General features: G+C 33.8%; 1 protein-coding gene across 2 annotated transcripts in view; it reads left to right on the forward strand.

Moving 5' to 3' along the window:
• LOC137657934 (lysozyme 2-like) overlaps nt 1-12500 on the forward strand; it is a 25962-nt gene that overhangs the window by 1254 nt on the left and 12208 nt on the right. The gene's annotated exons all lie outside the window — the stretch shown is intronic.

Raw genomic sequence — 12500 nt, forward strand, 5'->3', positions numbered from 1 at the left:
AAATAAAAGCATATACGTGTTTATAGAGTATCAAAAGTGATATATACGTATGTCAAAAGGTTATTTTCTAAAAACTATTCTATACATTAAGCTTCACTCTTTTTAATATACATACCATGAAATTATTTATGTTGCTTAGGGAAAACAGGAAATTTAGATATAAACTTATTAATCATAGATGTTATTAGTGTTTTTTAACAAACAAAACATTATTTTTTGGTACAACCACAATAACTACAAATAATTTATATATATACATAAATAATAATAATAATGATAATTGCATGTATCTATGTATTGTATACATACATATATATATATATATATATATATAAATATATATTTCATATATATACACACACACACATACACACACACACACACACACACATATATATATATATATATATATAAATAAATTTCTACCTCATACTTGGGATCGAACGCTAGCCCCTTCTAATGAATCCGTTTTCTTTTAATGGCCTCTCGTGGCATGGTTGGTTTCGACCTGGCCTTTCATTAGAAGGGGCTAGCGTTCGATCACAGGTATGAGGTAGAAATTTATTTCTATTTGAACACGATGTTGTGTTGATATTTAACCATATTGACTCAGGGGTAATTTGAATGAATTACTACCAATTGTGTCACGTGGTGGGCCGGAAAATCGGGTAAAACTCGCTGGTAAGAGACTGATGTCTCGCCAGGTAAATCCTCGGACAGCTAGGTAGCGTCAGGTTTCGATTTCTTTTAATGGCCTATCGTGGCATGGTTGGTTTCGACCTGGCCTTTCATTAGAAGGGGCTAGCGTTCGATTCCAAGTATGAGGTAGAAATTTATTTCTATTTGAACACGATGTTGTGTTGATATATATATATATATATATATATATATAAGAAATGCAGGCATTTCTCTTTCACTGCTATTATTGCTAACTATGTGCATCTTCAGGGAAAAAACAAGATAATAGTTAATCTCCTACTGGTGCTTTAAATGTTTAGCCGCAGAAGAAATCAGAGTGCAGAAAACTTCTACAGCATTGGCAGTTTCATACCTTAAGAATATATTCCATCAGCAGCAAGTCAAATGTTTTCTTAGTTTACCAATCCTTAGAAACAACTGAATGCTATATTATTACTATTATTTTTACTAGTGAAGCTATAGGCCTAACCCTAGATAGGAAAGCAGGATGCTATAAGCTCAAGGGAGCCAATAGAGAAAATAGCCAAGTTATGAAAGGAAATAAGGAAACAAATAGAACAGTGCACCTAGGTATCCATAAGCAAGAGAACTCTACCCCAAGCGAGTGGAAGACCATGGTACAGAGGCTATGGCACTACCCAAGACTAGAGAACACTGGTTTTATTTTTGAGTATTCTCCTCCTAGAAAAGCTGCTTACCATAGCTAAAGGGTCTCTTCTTCTCTTACCAACTGGAAAGTAGCCACTGAACAATTGTAGTGCAGTAGTTGGCCCTTTGTGTGAAGAAGAATTTTTCGGTGATATTATTGTTGTCAGGTGTATGGGAGAGGTGAATGTGGAAAGAATAGGGCAGATGACGCGCTGTATGTGTAGGTAAAGGTAAAATAAGCTGTAGGCTAACCAGATAGGGATCCAGTGTATTACTTAATGGTCAGTCAAAGGACACAATAACTCTCTAGCGGTAGTATCTCAACGGGTGGCTGGTGCCTTAGCCAACTTACTATCTACACTTGTGACCATTTAATAAAAAAACGGTAACATTATCTAGAATATGTCCAAATGGAGCAAAGCTGAAAACAAATTTAGTCACTCCTTAAATATACAGTATATCTCACATCTTTGCCTCTCTTCTCTGTGACCATCAACACTACTGTACATAACCACAAAGATTAATTAAGAAAGATTTGAATGTTTGTTGGTCGTTTCTTGGTCTGTTCCCAATTCCTTCTGTATCACATTACCTTCCTAAAGTCAGAGCGGTTTCTTAACCTTTATATATTATATATCAATTCTTGAACAGCTAAGATACAAAGAAAAAAATCTCTTCCACACATTAAATATGTTGAAACACAGCACACTGGTTACCAATGATTATATCTCATCATATGTATTCAAACAAATTTTTCAAAAGTTTGCAATAGAGGTTGACAGCTCTCATTTCTAATCTCAAGCAGCATAACTTTTGTTATACTTGAACCATTAATTTTCATTTATCCAATATTAACGATTTTCATACAAAAATTACCCTAAATTTCCCAGGAAATTTTTATAGGATTCCCAGAATGAGAGAGAGAGAGAGAGAGAGAGAGAGAGAGAGAGAGAGAGAGAGAGAGAATCTCTATACTGTACAAAATGCAAATCCCTGTCTCAGCTTCAAGGCCAATCAAGCAGCTGAGTCATTCAGTTAATATTGGTAAGTGAAAAATATTATAAGTCGCCTCTAGCACGAGTCAAGTATCCAGGCAAGGAGACGACAAAGACCCAAGTGTATCATTTTTATATTAGAACATTATCAGCTAAACAACACTCAATTCAACAAATGGCATATGCATAATTATATCTGATAGTGAAAACAGAAACGTGCTTTGCTAGTTAGAAGGGATTATCTTGTAGTACATTGAATCAAGAAATCTTTATATTCTGATTTCTTCACGGGGCAAATTTCCTTTCTGAAATGAAATCCCCCCTTTCTCTCTCTCTCTCTCTCTCTCTCTCTCTCTCTCTCTCTCCTCAAAGGTAAAAATTGGACCAATGATGAAACAAGGATAGAAGTTTTGAGAGGAATCAATGTGCGCTGAGAAACTTTGAAGGCCATCTATCAGACCTAAGTCACCTAAGGCTAGAAGGGCATTCATAAGACCTAAAGAAATTGTAGGAATTTCAAACGCGTCTGATGAAGAAATAGAATTCATGACAATTCACATTTTCACAAAACTCAGTTCGCTTTAACAGGGAATTGGTGGATATGTCCAGTAATCTCTCTTATTTTCTTTTTTAGATGGCATGAGTCATCGATGTAATAATTTTCATCACCATTACCCCAAACAGAATGATAAACTTCAAAGTCCGAATATATTTAGATATGGAACAATTAAATAAAAGATGTGCGAATAACTCGTCTATTTTAAATTTATTATACATTAATCATATTTTCAGTGATTTTATGGATAGTCTACTCATATTTTACTTAGTAAATCTACAAGAGACTTCCTCATAATACTCTCGATAAAAATATCAAATTCATAGGGCAGCTTAAAATCCCTACAGTAAACACCCCTCCTTCAATTGTTTACCAAATGGTACAGAATTGAAGGATACAAAGACTTAAATATCCGTGTAAGCTTGGAGATGACGTGGCGACCGACGTGACCTCAGAAGCCTTTTTTGGAAGTGGAAAGGGAACCAGGAAGACGACTCCATCTTCCATGACCTCAAGGAGAGACCGTCATTATCCAAAGGTGGGGTTTCCCCTGAACCCGCTTTCAGATTTTCATCTCACAACAGAAAAAAAAAAAAAAAAAAAAAAAAAAAAAAAAAAAAGATCACCGTTATGGTCAGGAGATTTTCTTCTCTCTAAACCAGTTTTAAGTTACTCCAAGTTGAGAAGACTTTTGTAATAATAAACTGGAAATATTGAAAGCTCAACAACAATGAATGCCTTCCTCCTCGCTCTCTATTAGATTTCCTAAAAAAAAAAGGTAACTAGACCCTTAGGTTAAATGCACCGGGAGTGATTTTGACCTCAAGGCGGAAAATTAATGAGCCTTAAGTAACCTGTGATCAATCACACTGTCATGAAGATAATCTCTGAACTTAGTAAGGCCTCCATTTTGATGAAACATGGATTTGTCTCTAACCCAATAGTCTCCAAGAAATTGTTACGAAATTAAACGGTAAAGTTGAACTATATTCAACACATCTTCATTCCTTTTTGTGTACCAGTTCTTATTCAGAATAATCGAATTTTCTGTTCGCTTCAATAATCCTTGGGCCTCGAGCGTTGGGCTAAAAACATTTAAGTTTTGATTTCCAGTTTAAATAGGCGCTATACTATTGAAATAAAACACATACACATGCAGCATATATATATGTATACAGTACATATAGGTAAATGAATTGTATATATATGTATACATAAATATAAATGAAGTATACACATACACACACACACACACACACACACATATATATATATATATATATACATATATATGTGTGTGTGTATATATGTATATATACATATATATATAATGTATATATATGTATATATATACACACATATATATACATACACACACACACACACATATATATATATATATATATATGTATTATAGCAAATTTGAATAAACTGATTGGAGCCAGTACTTCCGTTTTATTTTTGATATCAGCGGAATCTCAAAAAGTTACCAATAGGAAGAAAGTACTAACTTCAATCAAGTCTTTTCACTTTTCCTTTCCTTTCATCTTTCATCATTACTACGGGTTTGTTTGTGTGTGTGTGTGTGTGTTGTGTTGTATTGCGACTAGACCACGATGCAATCAAACACAATAACTAACGAGGTTTTGACAGTAGCACAGCACAGGATATTTTCATCGTGACTTAAATGTTAGTATAATTTTTTAAAATTTATTTTACTTTATATGTATATTTTAGTAATTATTCTACAATCAAAGAGAACTTCCAAACCGTAGATGAACTGTATTATTTCCATAGCAAATTGCCAGATTTGAAAAAGGACACTCCAATAAACTTTGGGAAATTTCAATGCTAAATAAATAAGTATCTTTTGCCACGAAGTACCTTTAGTTGGAAAGGTAATCAGGAATGTTAGTCTTAGTTTATATAGCATATTTGAGCTTTGGTTAATACTTAGAAAACTTAAAAAAGGTCGTAATGAGTCATATGGTATCACCATGAGAGTGAATCTTGAAAGTATTTTGAAGGTTATATAGGAGTAGACTGACCCAAGCAAACAAGATTCTTAAATCCTTGTCTTTACTTTTAAACTCTTCCCTGACGAGAGCAAAATTATACAGAGACTGATTCATATTTTATAAAATTGATGATAAAAGCCAGGATGCTTCTCAGATAAACATAAACCACACTCACACACACACACACACAATTTGAGTGCGAGCCAATGAAGTGAGAGAAAGAAAGTCCCATCCAGGTCAAACATGAAACTGCGGCGGAACGCCCTGTACCAAAGACAGTAAAGGAAAGTCAGGAAAGCTTATCTATAAAAACAGGATTCACTTTTTACTATAAAAAATTACCAATAATTGGTCATCTAGTGATTTTTCATAGATGTATATTAAATCCTATTGATCATTAGACTACCTATATTCTTTTTCATACTTGTATAGCTTGCTACTTGTTCATTTGCAGAATGCAAGTTAAGGTTAGGCTGTATAATTCATGTATATATAATATTGCAGAATATGTGAAAGATTTGCATTCGAAATAGAACTTGTGCCTAATATTAAGCTAGGAGGGGAGAAGAAAAGTCCTGGGCGGTCTAACATTGTCTTAGGCTTGTTAACAGCCACATTTTTCTCATACTTCATGGAGATATGGTAAAAAAGAGATAGTCTTATTTTTTCGCCATTTAATGGGATTTTTATTTCTAGAGGTACAATTATGCGCTTACATTAGTAAAATAAGGGCCTCTCGAAGGGGCCTTAGCATCTATTAGGCCCTGTTTTAATGTGTAATCTAGGACTTTGATAAAGTACGTATGGTCTGCAAAGTTATAATCATATATACATTCAATATACAACCTTACCTTAACTTTGCATTGATAAATGAGAGGAAAATGCACAATTAAATGATAGTTCATGCTTGAAGGGCAATACATTCAACACATCCTACTTGTTTTGCAAATGGCGACAGACTGCTACGATTGTTTTGAATAATTGAGTTTACGTTACCAGATTGTTAGATTCCAACTTCCCCTGAGGAGGGTGGAAATATAACATAATTATTAGCTCAGATGAACATAGAAAAACCATGAGTACGTTTGGTTTCAATGATAAATTTTATCTTACTCATAGTGTAACACACACAAACACACACACACACACACATATATATATGTATATATATATATATATATATACACACACACACACATATATATATATATATACACATACATACATATATATATATATATATACATACATACATATATATATATATATATAATATATATATATATATATATGTGTGTGTGTGTGTGTGTGTGTATCATGCCTGATAAAAAATACTCATCATAGTTCGAAAAGAACGTTTGTGAAATTTGTCCATTTGGCAACACTGACTTGCGTAAGCAAGCACAGACGTCAAGAGAAGAGCCATCTGTTGCGGATGCGCCCTATTAAAACGGCCAAATTTCACAGAAATCCAAGCGACGTTCCTGTCTTCCTTGTACTGTATTTGCCCTGCACAAGACACCTCAACCTGAAAGGTTATGGCTAATACAACCTCCGAGTTTGTGGCTCCATTAACCAGACACCATTGATAGAGAAATAAAGATATAAGATGAACTTACTCTTAATATTAATAACTATTAAGGTACTTGTATGTGATGCCCAGGCTGGTAAATGCATTTAAAACCCAAAACTTGATGCTGCAGCTATAACCGGAGTCAAAAATGGGCAACAGGTGAATAGAAACGCACACTATTATTTCTGAAACTTCAGGTGTCATATAAATTTAGTTTCTTCTCTAATTGATCCCAAATTAGGGATGTCTTAGATATCCTTGACTCTCCTACAATCACCCTTGACGTTAAACTAAGGATAAAAAATCTTAAAATCACCCTTGACATTAAACTAAGGATAATAAATCCTAAAATGACCCTTGACATTAAACTAAGGATAATAAATCCTAAAATGACCCTTGATATTAAACTAAGGATAATAAATCCTAAAATGACCCTTGACATTAAACTAAGGATAATAAATCCTAAAATGACCCTTAACATTAAACTAAGGATAATAAAATCGTACACTTTTGAAGAGACCACTAACAGTGATGAAGCCCTGGTTGACGTCACCACTGCTAAACCATGCCAGATCCAGCCAGGGTCAATCCTAGTAATTCACCATTTCGCTGAAAATTATGGAGTCTAATCAGCAAACAGGAGGCGATTCAGTATTATTCTACATTGCCGTCGAACTATGAATGTCTCGTTATGATTTTTCTAAATAAATTTAAATATAGTTTATGTTCGTATACTAACGAAGGAGTATGAAATCAAGGTGACAAAAAACAGAACTTTGCACATTATATGTTTGCACAATTTTTTTCATAATGATCTTCCTCACCACCATAATGAACTGGGTCCACAAGTTAATACTGTTGATGCCACTGTTAATTAAAAAAGTTCATATAAAAATTGTTGAGTGTAACCTTCTCTCTAAAATGTGGTTATGGGGAAAAATATGATGTACATGGTTTTCCCCAAAAGCTGAAGAAGTGAAATTAGATGTGGGAATTGTGGGACCTCTGTGGGGAAGTTACAATGGTTTTCACGCTATTATTCTGGGTGAAGAAGTGCTGGAGTTTACTGTGTGTGGGTTAGTATGGAATGTGGCGTGGTCTGAGATTCCAGGAAGAAGGAAATGGATGACTGGGTTAGGTTTGCGAGGACACATCGCTGACGATAAAGAATATATATATCTTAGGTGGGAGTTGACGATCGCCCCAATTTATTCCTAACTAACAATTTGAAGAGCAATCATCAAATACTTTTCCAGTTACTACTGAGATTCCTTTCAAATATACACTCAGGTTACTTTTTACTTCAAGGATTCTTAGTGTTTACTTATTGATTATTTAGTTTTTATAATTTCCATGTCTCATCCGTACTTAGAGAGAGAGAGAGAGAGAGAGAGAGAGAGAGAGAGAGAGAGAGAGATTTAATCACTATTTCCTGTGGGTAACAGTTATATACTGACTTATTATTATCATTATTATTATATTATGATAATTATCATCATTATTATTATTATCATTATTATTACTATTATTATTATTTTAACTATTAGCAGCTAAGCTATAACCCTAACTGGAAAAGCAGACTGCTGTAAACACAAGGGTTCCAACAAGGAAAGCAGTCCTTTGATAAAGGGAAATAAAGAAACCAAAAATTAACTCTAAATTAGAAAACCTTAAAGAATATGAAATATATTAAACTTAGTAACAACAAAACGAGACTTATGTCAACGTGTTCAACGTAAAAGCATTTGTAACAAAACTGAGCTTCCGAAGTTCCATCGATATATATATATATATATATATATACATATATATATATATATATACATATATATAAATATATATATATATATGTACGTAAATATATATATATATATATATATAATATATATATATATATATATATATATAAAGTTTCTCTTACTGATATATGCCTCCACAAGATATAATTAATTCGATGAACCGAAAATATCCTTTGAGGAAGTCTTGAAATTTAACACAACAGCCAAAAGTGATTAGAAATACTGCGCTGGAATTGAAGGTTGATTGTTCAAAAGGATTATTGTTATCTGTAGTTTCTATAATTGTGAGGTACAGAATTCCTTGATGTGGTTCTACTGGTGCCAACTATTGATTTTTCAAAGTAACTAAGAACTGATGAAGAGACGGCATCCTTTAGAAAAATGATTGAACTACTTATTCCTTGCAGTTAGACGTCGAAACACTGTGTTTTTATTCTTCTGAATTCCACATTAAATTACCAGTTTGATACTAGGTCTAGATATTTGTGTCAATGTTTCCACATTAGCCTTATTTTTTAGCATCTCCTGTGCCGAAGTTTTCATGCTTAAGAAGTTTCCTCGTCGGAATTTACACTGTTTAATCTTAATCATCTCAGCGATAACAGTCATTTACATCATCCTCGTCACTGTTGAAGAAAGTCGTATTGATTTCCAATCTGTGTCAAGTAGTAACTAGAAACTATAATATCTCCATCGATAGGAAAAAAAATACCAAGTAAGTTGAATAGTTTATTTGTAGTCCTTTGGAAGCGTTGATGAGGTAGAGGTAGCGTAGTCAGGATCCTAGAAAAACAAGAATTATCAGTACTTCATTTGCCATTAAAGGAAGAAAAATACCGCAAACAATATTATCGTGAGTAATATAAATGAACCACAAATATAAATGACCTTCGACAGGTAATTGTCACGGTAGTTGATAAATCCATCAGCGTACCAATCTTGTGCAAAAACAATCCCATGTCATAGGCTCACTTCGTCTTCCTACAGTGGGCCGCCATTAACAACCATTCGGCTAAACGCTAGCGTGACCAGCAAAGTCACTTCCTGCTCGTTAGCATTACCTGGCTCACGAACCAATTAAATGAAAACAATTTGCGGCATTTGTTTACAAGACCACGCTCTCCGTATACTGCCAAATTATGCAAAGCTATGATTTTTCTCTATTACTTTTATCATATTTTAAAACAATGAGCAACATGAGAAACAAGTAAAAATAAAAGAAAAAAAAAATAGAAATATATATAATCATAAAAACTAGCTGGTTTCCTCACTAAACGGCCTAGAACTGACATCGTCAACATAGTCAACCAAACAGAGGTTCGTGATACGAGCATACATTTTATATATATATATATATATATATATATTAAGAATATGTATATATATATATATATATACTAAATTAAAAATGAAGTAATTACTGGAAAGTTTCCATAAAGTACACAATTCATAAATAGTGACACTTGAGTAATTACTCCATTTTTAATTTGGTAAGTATTTTGAATATATATCAAATGTACGCTGGCATCACGAACCTGTTTGGTTGGCTATGTTGACGATGTCAGTTCTAGGTCGTTTAGTGAGGAAACCAGTCTAGTTTTTTTTTTTTTTTTCTAAAATTCTATAGTTTTTATAATTTTAACTCGCTTTCTTTGAGGTGAATTGTTTTAAAGTATAAAAAGGCAATAGAGGAAAACAACAGCTTTGCATAATTTGGCAGTGTATGGAGAGCGGGGTCATGTAAACAATTACCAAAAAATGCCATTACATTAATTTTCAAGAAAATCTTTCTGATTTAAGCCTTTCCTGAAGTACTCAAAAATACTGCAAGTAAACCCACGCGTGTGTTAAGGATTTTAGAATTTATTTTTGTCCAGTAAAAGTGGACCTAAAATTCATGCTAGTCGGAAAATATATACCGTATACAGTAAGCGGAGTGATTTCGCCTAAAAAGACAGCTTCAAAGACAAAAAGAAATAGTATAATGGAGATCTAGAAATACTTAATAATAAAAGAAGCTTGAGACCCGATATCTTCTAAGAAACACCAGGAAATTCACATAGTAGCATCTCCCGAAGGTTAATTTTTTCTTCTTCTCAAGTAACATTAAGGACCAAAGCATTGTTTCCCCTTGTACCCAGACTGTAGCCTGCACATATATTTTACTTCACATTCACCCCCATGAATAGATTAACTCATCAAAATCCATACAACATTGGCCATTAACATAGAAATCAAATTCTATGAGGCACTTCCAATTCTTCCTTTCCTTCATCTTTCCAAAGCTGTAAATCTTAACCTAATTACTGACTTACTTGTATAGTCCTCAATTTTCTTCAAACATTCGTGCACCTCAAAAAAGTGCTAAAGCTCCTATGAAATTGGGATATGTAATAAATGAACGTATAAGCTTAAATAAAGTTGTTTAAGGTAGCAAGAGGGTAACCGAGGGTGATATGACATATTATGAATAAATGAAACTAAATACTGCTTGTAAGCAGATCAAACCCTTTTGTTTTTGATCATTCGTCTAAATAATCGCTGACCAAATAACGGTGTGATGATAATTTTCTAATTTTGGGGAACTGCTCTAAAAAAAAGAGCGTGTCCGGATTTGTACTGTTTAAGTTGCTGATGCCTTCCATGTATGGTTGTGTCCATTTTTTTTATTGGTTGCTCATCCAAGTGTTGAACATTCCAGCATTACTGACCTTCAATAATCTTAAGGACAGCAATATAATGAGCTGCAGTAACGATGTGTAAATTTGCCATGAGCATTTTGAATGGTAATTAATTGAACTTGTAGACTTCCATAGTAACACATTATTCCAATATGTTATACGCACAGCTATTGATGTATCTATCTGATAATTGAGACGTTAATCCAAATATGATTTGTCACTTATTATTACAGATTTACAATTAGAAGCAACATTGGACATCTGCAAAAGAAATTAGATCATTCATACGGTTTTGACTGACAGTCCACGTACATATAAACCTAATATGTATGCAAATGTGGAAATAAAACAAGTATTTTCGCTAACATGGGGTGATGTTCAAGCGAACTGTCTAAAACAAATCTCGCTTATACTGTACATTCATACACACACACACACACACACACACACATATATATATATATATATATACGAGTGTATATATGTGCATATATGAAAGCTTTAAGTGTTTTATAAGTAATGCTTATTGGCCAAAAGGAAAATAATCTGAAAATGACTTCATGAGAACCACACTAATTATGTATGATGACTATATAATTTGTCAAGTTCAGTGGGCTAGAATTACCTAGTTTAATTTCTTCTTATGTGCACTTGGTGCTCTCTTTGTCAGAGATCAATATAATTATTAATCAAGAATTATACGGCGCCACAACTGGTCCGGTTTCCTTGAGATCTGGATGAGATTCGTGAAGACGCTGACCATGAGAACGGTGAACGGGAATGCAAGGTCATTTTGGCTCTTGTGGTAACTGTTACATGATACTGGTTCCGTGAATAAACTGTGTTCTCCTAGAGGGACATCAGGTTATGCACCGGTAACCCTAAGTTACCATAGTGTGGTCTCTCTCTCTCTCTCTCTCTCTCTCTCTCTCTCTCTCTCTCAGTCGATAAATAGAAGCTTTTGTGGCCCAAATTGTAATCTACTGAACCTAGCCAAAACATGTCGATTTACATATATCCACTTATATTAATGGGTATGATAGGAAAGGTCCTACTTTGCATGCAAACTTGAATGTACAAACATGGACAGTCAAAAATACTTGAATGCATATTATACAAGCACAAATGTAAATGGCGTACAGGTACCATAAGAGAAACTATAATTTCTTCTGTTTGCAATGCTGGCGCATCACGAAATCGCAAGCATTATGCAGTTATGTGCACAAGGCATCTGTAACGGCCCTGAGGGAATTCCAAGAAACACAAGCAATATAAGCTTTAGCATCCGGGTTATAGCTGAATGTTTGTCTCTCTGTCTGTCTATCGCAGGAGTGGGGAACTTATTTCGTATTGAGGGCCATTTGGTCATCCATGATTTCTTCCGCAGGCCAGAGAAAATCACGAATAGTCGTGGGTCAAACGAAAGATAAGTCTCAATATCATTAGGGATTATTATTGTATGTATTACATACAATAAGCCGTGAATGCATGAATATGAAATTGCAGTATTTTATCTTAAGAGGAGGTTTAA

Source organism: Palaemon carinicauda, chromosome 18, assembly GCF_036898095.1.
Source record: "Palaemon carinicauda isolate YSFRI2023 chromosome 18, ASM3689809v2, whole genome shotgun sequence".
NCBI classification, from domain to species: Eukaryota; Metazoa; Arthropoda; class Malacostraca; order Decapoda; family Palaemonidae; genus Palaemon; species Palaemon carinicauda.